This window comes from Oryx dammah, unplaced genomic scaffold, assembly GCF_014754425.2.
Source record: "Oryx dammah isolate SB20612 unplaced genomic scaffold, SCBI_Odam_1.1 HiC_scaffold_12, whole genome shotgun sequence".
Lineage (NCBI taxonomy): Eukaryota > Metazoa > Chordata > Mammalia > Artiodactyla > Bovidae > Oryx > Oryx dammah.
Genome location: NW_024070196.1, coordinates 20,396,664 through 20,414,487, shown reverse-complemented (window position 1 = coordinate 20,414,487; position 17,824 = coordinate 20,396,664).

Here is a 17,824-nt window from a genome sequence, read left to right as displayed (position 1 = left end):
GAATGTTGAGCTTTAAGCCAAATCTTTCACTCTCCTCTTTCACTTTCATCAAGAGGCTTTTTAGTTCCTCTTCACTTTCTGCCATAAGGGTGGTCTCATCTGTATATTTGAGGTTCTGCCAGCAATCTTGATTCCAGCTTGTACTTCTTCCAGTCCAGCGTTTCTCATGATGTACTCTGCATATAAGTTAAATAAGCAGGGTGACAATATACAGCCTTGACGTACTCCTTTTCCTATTTGGAACCAGTTTGTTGTTCCATGTCCAGTTCTAACTGGTGCTTCCTGACCTGCATACAGGTTTTTCAAGAGGCAAGTCAGGTGCTCTGGTATTCCCATCTCTTTCAGAATTGTCCACAGTTTGTTGTGATCCACACAGTTAAAGGCTTTGGCATAGTCAAGAAAGCAGAAATAGATATTTTTCTGGAACTCTCTTCCTTTTTCCATGATCCTGCAGATGCTGGCAATTTGATCTCTGGTACCTCTGCCTTTTCTAAAACCAGCTTGAACATCTAGAAGTTCATGGTTCATGTATTGCTGAAGCCTGGCTTTGTGAATTTTGAGCATTACTTTACTAGCATGTGAGATGAGTGCAATTGTGCAGTAGTCTGAGCATTCTTTGGCATTGCCTTTCTTTGGGATTGGAATGAAAACTGACCTTTTCCAGTCCTGTGGCCTCTGCTGAGTTTTCCAAATTTATTTATTTTTTTTTACATTTTATTTATTTATTTATTTTTTAATTTTACTTTACAATTCTGTATTGTTGATCCATTATTCCTTGATTTCACATTTGAAAGCACAGGCTCAAAGCTAATCATATGAGCACATGCAATTTCAGAAACTTGTAGCCATCTGGATTATCTTAAGCAGAAGAAGCTAATATTTGTGCAGTTATTTCCACTACAGCCCTTTCAGTGGCACTCTTTGCAGAAAAGCCTGGACTAAGAAGATAAATTAGTGACCATTCAAGGACATGGCTCAAAGACCGTTCTATTCCATTAGTGTATGTGTAACTTTTCTTAAAGTTGTGATAAATTTCCCCAAAATGTGGTTTGTCCAAGACCAACACCTATTCAGACCATAAAATGGAAGGGAAAAAAAAACTCTGTAGTTCATTTAAACAGCCTTTTTAAAGTCAGAGAATGTTTAGCTGAAGAAGCATTGCCTTTATTGCTAGCTTATGTTGAATGAATAATTCAGAATGAAAGCAGTTGCAGCATAATGATAAAATTACATAAATCAAAGGGTAGATGCTCAATCCAAATATCTGCAGAAAAAAGTCACATTTCCTACTCTTCTGTTTACTGACAGTTATTTTGTTTGTGCAGATGTTCCAAAACTATCATCACACATTTCTTTGTGATATTTATAACCTACTTGAAATGCTTGCTCTAAAAAATTTTACTTCTCTATTCAACACATCCTTAAGCCTGAGTTGTTTTCTGTTGTCCAGAAGAAGCTATATATTAATGACAGGCAAAGTTCAAGGGAAATGACCATTTGCTATGAGAATAGAGAGAAGAAGGGAGAGAATTGATAATTATTGGATGCCTCTTTCATACTAGGTGGCAGGAGACTTACTATTGCATTTTATTGTTTTCTTTACAACCAACCACATCTTGAGTTATAATAATTATTATGATTTTGTTAGATAAAGATAGATTAGTGTAATATTTATGGTCTAGGATCACATAACTACAAAAATGTGATATCACATTAGAAAAGTCTGGCCCAAACCTCTTGCTCTTGCCAATACATGAGAAAAACATGAATATTTTAAGGCATCATTAAAGCACAGTGACTTTAAGCAAAAATTTTTAAAAGAAATGAAAGTACAAACTTTTTAGGCCCAGAGTTTAAAAATAAAATGTCCTTTACCTGGATGATTTAAACGAAGTTTATTTTAAATGCCATGACTTTTGAGGGTACTTTTCAACAACATGATTTCTCCCCTTGTTAAGGCAGAGTCACATTCTAATACATGGATTTCTGGACTTACTTGCACAGAAATCTTAGCCTGAAGCTCTCTGCTTAGAAATGGGCCTCTCCTCTGATTAGGTTCATGCTAAAATCCACCACATGTCAAATCGACTTAAGAATAAAAGTCATGTCTGCACAATTGCCTGAATAGCTTATTGATTTAGATTTTTAAAAATAGTGAGTTCAGCAAAATCAGAAGGGCAACAAAACCAATCATTTCAGCCCAAATGGTTCATTCTCCAGCTGTGCACAGTCACAAATAGAAGAGCAGGCTATCTCCATCAACATAAGGCTGCACACTGTCACTCTGTGTGCATTACCTATTTCCTTACTGAGGAAGAAATCAATGCTGCTACATTTTGCCCAGTATTGCTTGAAATATTCATAGGAATTTATTTTAGAGGTCAGTTTTGATGTGTAAATTTTTATATTATAACTGCTTACATATTATAAATTATTGTAGTGTTTCTACACAAAATAGTCATTAATAATAAAATATTATTTTATTCACTATTGGTTTTTAAAATATATCAAATTCCTATACTATGGTTTTCTTTTCCTATACCTGTAACAAGGCAAATAATCACAAAGAATCATTAAAATTTCAAGTAAAAGAGTGTATTAAGATTCACCAGAGCCAACATTTCTGTTCTGTTCTTTTCAGTCGCTCAGTCATGTCCGACTCTTTGCGACCCCATGAATCACAGCACACCAGGCCTCCCTGTCCATCTCCAACTCCCAGAGTTCACTCAGACTCACGTCCATCGAGTCGGTGATGCCATCCAGCCATCTCATCCTCTGTCATCCCCTTCTCCTCCTGCCCCTAATCCCTCCCAGCATCAGAGTCTTTTCCAATGAGTCAACTCTTCGCATGAGGTGGCCAAAGTACTGGAGTTTCAGCTTTAGCATCATTCCTTCCAAAGAAATCCCAGGGCTGATCTCCTTCAGAATGGACTGGTTGGACCTCCTTGCAGTCCAAGGGATTCTCAAGAGTCTTCTCCAACACCGCAGTTCAAAAGCATCAATTCTTCCATGCTCAGCCTTCTTCACAGTCCAACTTTCACATCCATACATGACCAGAGGAAAAACCATAGCCTTGACTAGATGGACCTTAGTTGGCAAAGTAATGTCTCTGCTTTTGAATATGCTATCTAGGTTGGTCATAACTTTTCTTCCAAGGAGTAAGCATCTTTTAATTTCATGGCTGCAGTCACAACATAGGTACATTAAGTAAAGTTGGATGCTCCATGTAAGAAGGTATGTTTCTACCTACATAGCAAACATATTCTTTGATTGATTACTACAATCTTTAAATCCTTTTCCTCAGACCTTAACTCTTTAGACCTATATTCACCATTAAAAATACACCCTGGTTTATATGCCAAAATATACTTAACTTGCTAAAAGTAAAAAATAAGAACTTACTGGGGTTCAAAATTATCATTTTTTTGGCCTAATAAACAAAATACTGACATAAGTCACTTTCATTATTTCAGTACATGGAAATACTATTATATTATACAGATGACTATAAACAGTAGAGGATAGTTATTCAGAAAAATAGGCATCTGAGTGTTAAAAAAAAAGCTAGAAAACAAGGGGATATTTAATTTTCATTTAATATTATGATATGACTATAACTAAAATAAAGCTAGATAAAATCGTAATTACTTTATATTCAAAAAACTTCAAGCAATTATTTCCCAGATAGTTAACATTTAGCAGAACATAGAAGAGGTTTGTTCAAACCTTTGTTGCTCAAAATTGGTGTAGTTATGAATAATAAATAGCCTATTAGTCCATTTCTAAATTGTCATCATTAAGAATAGTTATTACTTTAATTGATCTATATTTTATATTACATGAGATGTATTTACATCTGCTACATCAAACTAAAAAAAATAAAGAAGCCATTATATAATCTGTTATACATTCTTGTTATTTGAAAACTCATAGAAAATGAAAACTTGATGCTCCAAATTTGAGATGCAGTTGCCATGACAACCAAGAGGCACAATACTGCATACCACTATTCAGATGGTATTTCAATATCAGAAAGAATCTATTACATCATGTATTATTCTTGCTGTGTATTTAAATATAATATTTTAGTCCTTTGTTTTCAAATAGAGGTATTTGTTATAATTTTAACACAGGAAGTTGCTTTAAGTATGTAGATAGGTAACAAATTCTATGCTTTTTCTGAAATTTCTGGTTGGTATACATATGTCATACTAAAACATTTTTTCTTTGTATAAATATTTAAATACACACAATATTCAGTGATTAATATGGTTCTGTGATATGACATTCACCCTAATGTAAACTTTTCAGTGCCCATATGCAAGCCTAATCTTTCCTCAAATCTTTAATCACACCTTCAACTATTCTTTGTTTTCTCCACTAGAGTGTCCTTGTAAGCACTTCAGCCTATTTCCAAACTGAATATATCAGCTTTCCCTAAACCTGCCTCCTTATATATTGCTTAAATTTTTCTACCAGCAACACTGTGTTTCCAATCATTCAGGATCAGAGTCACATCTGATTTTTTATTCTCTTTATCATAACTGTATAATTCACTGACTAATCCTATCGAGTCTGCCAGGAGAATAATAATTTATTGTTATTATAATTTCAATAGCAGTTCAATATTTATTTTGTACAGCCAGATGAAAAAGCAAATTTATATTAATAATGGTTTACCTATTTTATGATATATATATATATAATATATGTATTTTATATATATATATATATATATCTCCTAAAGGAGGACATACAATGACAAGGGAATGGGGAGGTGGAGCAGTGGAAGAGGGCAGAGGGGCAGGTGACAGCAAGTCTTGAAAAGCATCCGTATTAAATGCTAAGCTTTATTTTGTGGTTATGAACAAACCAAGAGAGATTTTTCAGAAGAGAAATTACTTAAGAAAATTTTGGAGGATGTAATTCTTATAGAAATATGGAGAATTAATTAAAGAGAGAGAATAGTGGCAGAAAAGCAGATAGAAGTCTCCTACTATAATTCAGGAAATAGACAATGAGGATATGAAAAATGGTATTATTAGTGGAATTTTAAAAGATTTGATGAATTCAAAAACTTGTCTTGTTGCTTTAATGTGAAAGAAAACACACTAAGTGCTCAAAGAAAGGAAAAGGAGATTATTGTAGAAGGATCTTGAAAGATAGCATTTTGATAAGAGAAATAGAGAAGAAAGAGAGTCTTTCATACAGAAAGGAAAAATACACAAAAGAACTGAATGAGCAGTGAGGTGCTTGTTTATGGACAATGAGATATTTTTATAAATGAGAAACTTAGAATATAGGCAAACTGGAAAAGTAAAATATTTTTATTTTGTTATTTGGTCGCTAAGTCGTGTCCAACTCTTTGTGACCCCATGGGCTGCAGCATGCCAGGCTTCCCTGTCCTCCACTATCTCCCAGAGATATCTTTCTGGGAGATGCTTAATTTTATTTAAAAGTCAAATCATAAGGAGACTTTTTATAAAATTAATTGTTAAATATCATATGCTTTTCTTTAGGGAGAATTATTTTAATATAACACAATTTGATTAAATGAATAACTGCTTATCTAATTTTACTAGGTAGTTTTAATATGTTAATTAAATCTGAAATTTTACTAGCTATATTCATGTAAAATAAGAACTGTAAAAAATAAATGTATATTTATGGATAATTTCAGAATAAACATAAATACTGAACACAGCTACAATAGATGATGTCAACGTTTTTCAAGATGAAATAAAGAGTAAAGAGGAAAGGAAATGGAGAAATGCTGAATAACAACTGACTACAAAGAACTGATACTTTTGAACTGTGGTGTTGGAGAAGACCCTTGAGAGTCCCTTGGATGGCAAAGAGAACTAATCAGTCAAGCCTAAAGGAAATCAATCCTGAATATTCATTGGAAGGACTGATGCTGAACCTGAAACTCCAATACTTTGGCCACCTGATGTGAAAAGCCAACTCATTAGAAAAGACCCTGATGCTGGGAAAGACTGAAGGTAGGAGGAGAAGGGGACAACAGAGGATGAGATGGTTGTATGGCATCACCGACTCAATGGACATGAGTTTGAGCAACCTCCAGGAGACAGTGAAGGACAAGGAAGACTGGCTTGCGTCAGTCCATGGGTTCACCAAGAGTAGGACACGACTGAGCAACTGAACAACAGAGGATGAAGACAGTGAGAAGCATGGCAATATACACAAACTAGAGAATGAGGCTTAGGAATTAAAGGCATTAGCTAAAGGTACAAGTAGAGGAAGGGCTAGATACTAAAATGAAGCTAGGCCAAAATTATGTAATAAGGATTATTTAACAGAATCAATATGTCTTAGTCATGATACTACAGTGTGATAAGTATTAATTTATTAAAACTACTTCTGACATCACTTTGAATATCAAAACACAATATTTATTGTCATTGAAAAGCATCCTAAAAGATTGAGTGATTTTCCTTAGGCATTATATATGCACTCATTACTGAAAAACTACTTTGAGTGAAAAACTGCTGTGATAAGTAAATTAAGATTATTCCATTCATAAACACAATACCATAGTAGTGGTAGTATTAATGATAATAAAAATAGTAATAGCCAATATATAAGGAAAAACCACTATGTTCCAGTAATACTTTACATGTACTTTATCTTACTTAATACTTTATCTTACTTAATTCTCAGGACAATCATAATAAGATTATTATATTCAGTTTACAGAATAAGGAAATTAGGATTAAAATAATTAAGGGGAATGCCCCATATCACACAGGATTTTAAATTCCTGCCAGTGAACTTTAGAAAATTGTCTAAACTTTCATTAATTGTCAGGATATCAGAAGATTTATTTATTGTTTCAAGAAATTGTTTTAAGAAATCTAGAGCAACCTTTAGGATACGAATACCAATGCCATTTCTACATGTTAAAAGATACTTTTTTTTTTTTTGGTTTGTGGTGGTTGTTTTTACATTTTCTATAAAGCAATTCAATATAATTAAGATTTATACAATTTCCACACAACAGTAAAGTACAAATTCTATTCAAGTTCCCATTGACTAAAAACCAGGAGACACTGGAACATGTCCAGGACATAAAATAAGGTGCAAAATTTCACATATAGTATTGAAATCATATAGAGTCTGTTCTCTTATTATTGTGGAATTATGTTAGAAATGAATATCAAAATATACTTGAAAATAATTTATATTTTTAAGCACAATGTGACAGATGCCAAGAGAGATATTTGACTTACCATTGAAAGCCTCAATAAAATTTAAAGCCTGAAAAATCACAGAGGGTGATTGCAGAGAAGAGAGCATTTAAATGGCAAGTTAATATCAAAATGAGAAATTAATACAACAGATACTTTAAAGACTCCATGTATTTGAAAAAATATACTTTTTTTTGATGTATTAGAATACCCAAGAATCAAAATTTAATATGCACTGTTTTGGAAAGAGGAAACACACTTCACCTTGCATTGACAAAGAAATGTAAGTCATTTAGACTGCAATAGGTGGCAATTTAGCAATCTGACTTAGTAATGTTAGTTTTTAGCACCACATTTCATTGATTCTAAGATACACAAACTGTTACCATATTTCATTGATTCTAAGACATATTTAACATTGCTAAAATCCAGGTGCATTTTATAATTGATAGCATATATTATTTTTATGGTGGTTCTTTTCTCTTCATGAGTGAAAAATCAGGGGCTTATCTTACAATCAATAGTAAAGATTTGTGAAATGTATCATTTATCTATAGATATATTCATCTAAGAAAACACATACAAATACAAGTTACTATTGTCATCAATTGTAATGCCACAATATTGGAAACTATAAAACTCTAAAAAAAAAAAGTGATATACCCAAACAATGGAATACCTTGCAAACTTTACAAAGAGTAAGACAGAGAACTATGTGAACTTTGGCTTCTCGGGTGGTACTAGTGGTCAAGAACCCGCCAGCCAATGCAGGAGGCCTAAGAGAGGCAAGTTCCATCCTTGGGTCCGGAAGATCCCCTGCATGGCAACCCATTCCACTATTCTTGCCTGGAGAATTCCATAGACAGAGAAGTCCATAAGGTTGCAAAGAGTAGGACTGAAATGACTTAGCATGTATGCATGTGAACTTCATGGAAATATTTTTACATTATAATATGTAAAATATGTCATGTCAAAAAAGTCAAAATCAATGTTTGTACAAAATGCTTTCATGGTTGTTTCTGGAAGGAGAGAGCTTAGGTGATCAGAGTAGGAGAAAAACTGATTTTTCATTGTATTGAATTTTTCAATGATTTTTCATCGTATTGTATTAAGTATTGAATTTTCCTCCAACTGCAAGTTTACCTATCAGGTAATCAAATACATATTGTAAAATATTTTTAAGCTATTATATCCATTAAATTTAATCTAATTTAAATAATTCCTTCTACTTTTGAGATTGATTACTGTTACATGCTCCTGAAGAAGTAGAACTTATTCTTTTCAATATTAGAGTATAAAATCATTACTTTTCTTCTTTGCATGTTTTCTAAAATTGAGTTAAATTAACTGTATATGATGTATAATATTTATCCCATAAATATTGGGAACATTTGTTACATATAGAATTGGATTTTATTTGTTTAGTCAGTTAACTATGATTACATTGTTTAATAGGATTTGGAAGAGCAAATATTTTTGTTAAATTATTGCTGTTATGACTACCCCTTGGAGATAATGTTTAAGCTTTTTATTTCAACACTGCCCAATGTGTTATCACTTTGTTTTTAAATTATCTGGGATATATTTGATATCTATGGCTTTTATTGACTTTTTCCCAGATCTCTGAGGAATACCTACTTCATTATTTTTCTTCTAGTTTTAAAATATACTTATGATTTTTCACTTGGAAGTAGTCCACTGGTCCTAAAGGTTTTTATACATATATTTTTGGAGTCTATTCTGTGGAATCTTGAAATGGCTTATTTTCTTTCAGAAAGTGAAATGGACAGAATTGAAGGATCATCAGTTACTTCAGGGTCAAGAGTATCTCAAGAGTTCATCATGTATAAGATGTTAACACTAAACAGGCATCAGCAAGCTACTAGAACCAGAAGCCCAAGAGCAAAGTTTATATATATGGAAAAGAACAGATGCTGTCTCAGCCAGTGTTGCATCTACTTGTATTGTCTGTCTAGCAAGAACAAAAAAGCCTTTGTGGGTACATCCTGGAGCTGTTTACTATTCCTTAAGAAGATAGAATCTTAGCTTACAGACTTATCTAACCTTCTTCATTGACACATTATAGTGTGTGCTCCAGTGGACCATAAAAATTCTCAGTTCATAGTAAAACAACACATCTGCTTCTTTAGGAGCTTTGTTTTACCCAGAGTTATATATGACTATTGTGACTTTCCTCATACTGTTCAGTGTTTTTTCCATTTTTATTTTTCCTTTGGAGTCCTTTAGAAAAATAAAACTTGGCGTCCTTATGTTTCTTTAAAATTTTACTATGGACTTCCACCAAAGAGCAGCAATGATAAAATCATACTGAGGTTACTTACTTGGAAATCTAGAAGTATATATAATATTTAAAAGTTTAAATTATATCTGAGAAATCTTGCAGAAGTGATTTAGCACACATACAAAGCTATAATCACATGTTGAAATGAAAAACACAAAGAAAATGTCATGCACATCTTGCTGTAGTTAAGTATAAGTGTTCCATAGAAAACGAAGTGCAGGCATTAACATCATCAATGTGTTTATTCTTGTGAAGAGTGAATATCTTAATGTCATCCTGAATAAATAATGTGGTTCGTGCAGAATTGATCTCTGAAGAAAGTACAGGAATGCAGCTAGAGGGGCTTCACTTACACTGGTGAATAAACTTGCATGCTTGTGTGGGTGTCATATTTATATGCAGATAAACTGAACACCTGGAATCTTAAAAATAAACCATACGCGATTTACAAACTTCTCATTGCCTTTAGTATACTGCTACTGCTAAGTCGCTTCAGTCGTGTCTGACTCTGTGCGAGCCCATGGATGGCAGCCCACCAGGCTCCCCCGGCCCTGGGATTCTCCAGGCAAGAACACTGGAGTGGGTTGCCATTTCCTTCTCCAATGCATGAAAGTGAAAGTGAAGATGCTCAGTCGTGTCCGACTCTTAGCGACCCCATGGACTGCAGCCTACCAGGCTCCTCCGTGCATGGGATTTTCCAGGCAAGAGTGCTGGAGTGGGGTGCCATTGTCTTCTCCGTGCCTTTAGTATACTGGTATACAAATATTCATTGAGGAAAAATCATCCCTTAGAAACTAACATTTTATAAATATTTTTTCAAGTATATAAGAAAATAGATTCTCACAAGATTCAGAATTGTATCATAAAAGTTTAAATATAACCTTTCTTTCATGTCCTTCTTATTTATTTTTTATTTGAAGTATGGTCAATCCACAGTGGTCACAGGACTGGAAGAGGTCAGTTTTCATTCCAATTCGAAAGAAAGGCAATCTCAAAGAATGTTCAAACTACCAGACAATTGTACTCATCTCACACACTAGCAAAGTCATGCTCAAAATTCTCCAAGTTAGGTTTCAACAGCACATGAACCAAGAACTTCCAGATGTTCAAGCTGGATTCACAAAAGGCAGAGGAACAAGAGAGCAAATTGCCAACATCTGCTGGATCACAGTAAAAGCAACAGAGTTCCAGAAAAATGTCTACTTCTGCTTCATTGACTATGCTAAAGCCTTTCACTGCAGATCACAATAAACTGTGGAAAATTTTTAAAGAGATGGGAATACCAGACCATCTGAGAAATCTGTATGCAGGTCAAGAAGCAACAGTTAGAACTGGACATGGAACAATGGACTGGTTCCAAATTGAGTAAGGAGTACATCAAGGCTGTATACTGTCACCCTGTTTAATTAACTTATATGCAGAGTACATCATGCAAAATGCCAGGCTGGAAGAAGCAGAAAGTGGAATCAAGATTGCTGGGAGAAATAACAATAACCTCAGATATGCAGATGACACCACCCTTATGACAGAAAGCAAAGAGGAACTCAAGAGCCTCTTGATGAAAGTGAAAAAGGAGAATGAAAAAATTGGCTCAAAACTCAAAATTCAAAAAACGAAGATCATGGCATCTGGTCCCATCACTCCATGGCAAACATGGGGAAACAATGAAAACAGTGAGAAACTTTATTTACTTGGGCTCCAAAATCAATGCAGATGGTGACTGCAGCCATGGCATTAAAAGATACTTGCTCCTTGAAGAACAACTATGGACAGAGCATTAAAAAGAAGAAACATTACTTTACTAACAAAGATCTGTCTAGTCAAAGCTATGGTTTTTCCAGTAGTCACGTATGGATGTGCTATTGCTACTGCTACTGCTAAGTCATTTCAGTCGTGTTTGACTCTGTGTGACCCCATAGATGGCAGCCCACCAGGCTCTGCCATCCCTGGGATTCTCCAGACAAGAAATTGGAGTAGGTTGCCATTCCCTTCTCCAATGCATTAAAGTAAAAAGTGAAAGTGAAGTTGCTCAGTCATGTCCGACTCTTCGCGACCCCATGGACTGCAGCCTACCAGGCTTCTCTGTTCATGGGATTTTCCAGACAAGAGTACTGGAGTGGGTTGCCATTGCCTTCTCCGTGGATGTGCTAGTTGGACCATAAAGAAAGCTGAGTGCCAAAGAATTGATGCTTTTGAACTGCGGTGTTGGAGAAGACTCTTGAGAATCCCTTGGACGGCAAGGAGATCCAACCAGTCAATCCTAAAGGAAATCAGTCCTAAATATTAATTGGAAGGACTGATGCTGAAACTGAAACTCTGAAACTCTGGCCACCTGATACAAAGAACTGATTCCTTGGGAAAGACCCTGATGCTGGAAAAGATTGAAGGCAGGAGAAGCAGATGACAGAGGATGAGATGGTTGAATGGCATCACCGACTCAATGGACATGAGTTTCAGCAGGTTCCGGGAGTTGGCGACGGACAGGGAAGACTGTCCATAGAGTCACATAGTGTCGGACATGACTGTGTGACTGAACTGAACTGAGAGTTGAGTCACAATGTCATGTTACTTTAAAGTGTACAGCGCAATTGATTCATATATATATGGATGCCAAGTCATTTCAGTCATTTCCAACTCTTTGCGACCCTATGGACTATAGCTCCCCAGGCTCTTCTGTCCATGGGATTCTCCAGGCAAGAATACTGAAGTGGGTGGCTAAGCCTCCCTGACCCAGGGATCGAACCTGCACCTCCTGTGGCTACTGTATCACAGGTGGTTCTTTACCATTGAGCTACCGGGGAAGTCTATTTCATATATATGTGTGTATATATATATATATATGCATACATACATCTTTTTGGAGTCTATATTCTGTGAATATATATATATTCCTTTCCATATATTCCATATTCTTTACCCATATATTTTATTATAGAATATTGATTAGAGTTCACTGTATTACAGTACCTCCTTGTTGTTTATCTGCTTTATATATAGTAGTGTGTATATGTTAATCCCAACCTTGTAATTTATCCTTCCCCTATCTTTCCCCTTTGATCTCTCTTCTATATTTCTGAGTCTCTGTTTTATAAGTAAATTAATTTTTATCTCTTTTTTTTAGATTCCACATACATCTATTGATTTATATATAAATTCTTCTATTTTCCAGCACTGTTATAGGACAAATTGTATGATATTGACTAGTCCCCTTCCTAAAATTCCTAATGCAACTTAAGTAGAATGGCTCAGAAGAAGGGACAAAATCAGTCCTCTAGTATCTCTGAATACAATTCAAAATAGTCACCATCGCAATTCAAAATAGTCACCATCTGTTGGTGATGGAAGTTGAATAGTCAAGGAGTTTTCTCTACTTTTGATACTACACATAAAGACTTATGGATTTGCAGGCACCCAAATTATAAACAATCTGTAAATCATAAGACATGTCAGGTAAGCCCAAGGCCTATTGCTGGTCATATTTGAAATTAGTTACTCAAACTCCATTATCTACTTTTGAACTTGATGCTTAAAAGATGTTAGTAATACGGAATTTCTCCTTTGCTTGTTCTTACATACTGATTTATATCTGTTAATTTATATTATTAGCTGAAGAATCTTTTGGAGATAGAGTGGTCTTGGACTCAACCAACACTGGAATTATACCATGTAAGCATTTTTGAGGTGAACCTGAACTGACACAGTTAAACATACTACAAATAAACATATACTGTTAGGATGACTGAAATTCTACCAAGATTAGAGGGTTTAAAAAGAACCAGGAATATATCCAGTACCAAAACTAATTGTAATCCAGTTACTAGGTCACATATTTTGGTAGTGGTGCTAGTAGAGCATTGGTGTAAATATCTGTATCTTTCTTTTTGTGTCAGTGATTCTATGAATTCAAAGGAATGCATCATTTACAGTTACAATTTTTTGGTTCTTAGGCAACTCTGAGGAATGCTCTTGACTGTATGTGACACATATCTATACAGTTTTCACCCTCTCTTATTAAAGCTAGCAATGATTACATTAGCTGAAACACCTAGCTAATGTTCATGGTTTTCTGGCTTGGTAAGACAATAATTTGCCTGCCAATGCAGGAGATGCAAGACATGTGGGTTCAATCCCTGGGTTGGGAAGATCACCTGGAGTAGGAAATGGTACCCCACTTAAGTATTATTGCTTAGAAATATCCATGGGCAGAGGAACCTGGAGGGTTACAGTCCATGGGACTGCAAAGAGTCAGACACAACTGAGCTACTGAACACACACAAGAAGGTTGCCAGCAGGGAGGACCAATGGCTTCCAGTCCCACTACACGACAGCTTGGGGCAGTTAGTACTCAGCGAGATCAACAGTGTCTTGGGCTCATTGTCCTTTCAAGCCCTTGTGAAGGACTTTACTTTTCCACAGTAATCAAAACTGGCAAACAACAGCTTCATTTCCTTTGGAGCAATTGAGGAGATTTCTAGACTTAAAGTCAAAAGTTCCTGGTTAAGGATGCAATCCCTAGAGTAATCAGGTGGAAGATCAGTGCAGAGAGAGCTGGATTATTCCTGCAGATGTAGTTTATTCTAAACCCATGGACACATGGAAACTTGAGATTCAGAGGCTATAGATAAATACAAATAATGATTAAAATATTCAAGGAGGAATTTTTTCACTCTATTTCTAGTGAAACGGTTCTGTTTCTTAATTCTGAAGCACCAGTGAACATGACTTACAATTAGGTTTTCCTTCTTTCTCCTATCTGTGAGTACTTTTGCTGTTTGAACTTAAAGAGTTTGAATTTTTAATATTATTTGAATGAAGACCAGTTTTTGTTCCAACTTAAACCTCACACATTCTTAACCCTTTACCTTACCTCCCAAATACTGATTGAAGACACTAATTCCCCTGCTAACGCTTCCCATACTGATTATCAGAATATGTTTAACAATTAAGGGAAAGTTGGTTATTTGCCTTTAAAATGCCACTGAAATAGGCCCACATTAGACATACATGCTATAGATCTAGCTAAAGATCTAATTTTAAAATGCCAATAAGACACAGGATTAGAGATGGATAGGGCATAGAGAATCAGATATGAAGAGAACTATATGATCAAGAGAAGCTGGAGCAAGACAAAGTATAGGACAAAATGCCCCAAGTGAGATAACTGGGAGAAAGAAGTAGAATCTCATAAAGTACTAAGATTCTAGTGTTGAAGATGAAGAAACTGAAGGGAACTAGTAAGCAAATCCATGAAGACAATTGGTTTCAGAGATAATGTCAGAAAGGATGATCATATATGGGTATACAGATGAACAGAAGGAATAAGATGTGAATAAATAAATTTGAAGGAGGAAATTACTGTGAATTAGAAATTAGAATTAAAATTTAGCACATATTCATATATAAATCTATATACAAACATTTGTAAATAACTACATTTTATAATGACCACTATGAATATTAACTCTACTATCTGGATATAAGTAATATTTTAAACAAGAGACAAGAGATATTAGGAATTACTTTTACATAAAAAGTATAGGATTCTTCCCTTTATAAGACATTCATTTAATTATAGGCTCAAATGTATGAATTTAAAACAAAGATTTCTTTTCCTATAATACCAAAAAACCTGCCAGAGGTAGCAATGTAAAGTTTATATTTGTGAATACTGCCAAAACACATTTTTTTAGCACCTAGTAATGTATTCTAAAGTTTTTCCAATTTCTGAGGTGAATATGATCTTGTGAGTATTTATAATAGCATCTCTTTAATTCTAAGTGAGCTTAAAAATTTTCTCAAGCGCGTATTGGTCTATGTATTTCATCTTGTAACTATCTGCTACATATTTTTTCTTTTTAGATTTTCATATTTAAAGGTTACCAGATAAATAATCATTAACAGTATGTACTGTTTATGAAAATTTCTCATGAACAAAATGTCTTGAAAGGTCATGCAGACAACATGGCTTGGAAAGAAATAAAGAAATGATACTTAAAACTGTTCTACATAAGAAATGAACAGTTAGTGGGGGAAGCTAAAACAAGAAAAGACAAAGAGGGAGTGGAAAGAGAGAGGGAAGAAAAACAAGATTAGGAAGCTCCATATGGAAAAAAGGTGGCAAACAACTAGTTTCTAGTGTCAGGATGACCTAAGACACTTGGTAAAGTTTTCTCATATCCTAGGATTCTTATATCCAAGATTTCTCATATCCACATTTTCTGTTGCTATAATGAACATCACTTCAATGAATCAAAAGCCAATAATAATATAAGCCTCAAGAAATTTGCATAATATTAGAGACAGCACTGGCCTTACTATTAGAAGGTTATAACTTTAATCTTTAGCTAATCATATTTTTATCATAAAGAGTACCCCAGTTAAATTCTGAGTTGGCATAGTAATTATGGTCCTGGAATCTCACTACTTCATATATATCCTGGATTCCACAATAACTAGCCTTATGAACTTAGTCTTTGTAAAACTTATCTCACCTGTCAAATGCAGATAATATTGATATCTACATTATAGAATTCTCATAAGGATTTAATGAAATAATATTGATAAAATCCCCAGTTCAGTGTCTGAAACAAAGTAAGCACTTATTAAATGTCAACCATTATATTTCTGCAAACATTTTATATTATATAATTGGGAAAAAAGAGTTAGTTATAGAAGAGAATGTTGTATCCTCCGTTTTTCACTAAATATTCCACTATGTTATGGAAAGCACACTGACTGAAACTGCCCACCCCAGCCAGGAACTATGCATAGTAATCATTTGTGTGAGTTATTTTACAACAGGAGGTCCTCGTAAGGAAAACAGAATAAGCCGTCACCAACTGGAAGAGTTTGGGAAAGGTCAAAAGGAAACACCACATGTCTGACTACTTCCCAGACAATTCCTTTACCTGTGTTAGACAAGAGTCCACTCCTGGGCCCTAGAAGGGGTTCCTCTTCCTACAACAACTATATGTCTTGTTATGTGCTTGAATATTTTTCAAAAGTAAAATATTGATATTATATGGATGAGAAGTGAAGTGAAAGCCGCTCAATCAAGTTCGATTCTTTGTGACCCCATTAAATATATAGTCCAGGGGATTCTCCAGGCCAGAACACTGGAGTAGGTACCCTTTCCCTTCTCCAGAGGATCTTCCCAACCCAGGGATTGAACCCAGGTCTCCCACACTGCAGGTGGATTCTTTACCAGCTGAGCCACAAGAAAAGCACAAGAATACTGGAGTGGGTAGCATATCCCTTCTCCAGCAGATCTTCCTGACCCAGAAATCCAACCAGGCTCTCATGCATTGCAGGCGGATTCTTAACCAACTGAGCTATGATGGATATAATATATATTAATGTTAAAAACAAATTTACTTCTCCAGAATTTAGTATATGTGTATGGGGGGGGGTGTCTGTGTGTGTGTGTGTGTGTGTGTGTGTGTGTGTGTGTGTAGATAGATAGATAGATAGATAGATAGATAGATAGATAGATAGATAGGTAGATACAGACATAAATATTTGCTTACCAGTAAGTTCAGTTCAGGTAATCAATTGTGTCTGACTCTTTGCCACCCCATGGACTGCAGCATGCCAGGCCTCCCTGTCCATCACCAACTCCCGGAGTTTACTCAAACTCATGTCCATTGAGTTGGTGATACCATCCAACCATCTCATCCTCTGTCATTCCCTTCTCCTCCTGCCTTCAATCTTTCCCAGCATCAGGATCTTTTCAAATGAGTCAGTTCTATGCATCAGGTGGCCAAAGTATTGGAGTTTCAGCTTCAGCATCACCTTCCAGTGAATATTTAGGACTGATTTCCTTTTGGATTGACTGATTTGATCTCCTTGCAGTCCAAGGGACTCCAAGAGTCTTCTTTAACACCATAGTTTAAAAGCATCAGTTCTTTGGTGCTCACCTTTCTTTATGGTCCAACTCTCACATCCATATGTGACTACTGGAAGAACCATAGCTTTCACTAGACAGACATTTGTCAGCAAGGTAATGTCTCTGCTTTTTAAAATACTTTCTAGGTTGGTCATAGCTTTTCTTCCAAGGAGCAGGTGTCTTTTGATTTCATGGCTGTAGTCACCATCTGCAGTGATATTGGAGACCAAAAAAAAAAAGTCAGCCCCTGTTTCCATTGTTTCCCCATCTATTTGCCATGAAGTTATGAGACAGGAAGCCATGGTATTCAGTTTTTAAATGTTGAGTTTTAAGCCAGCTTTTTCACTCTCCTCTTTCACTTTCATCAAGAGGCTCTTGAGTTCCTCTTCACTTTCTGCCTTAAGGGTGGTGTCATCTGCATATCTGAGA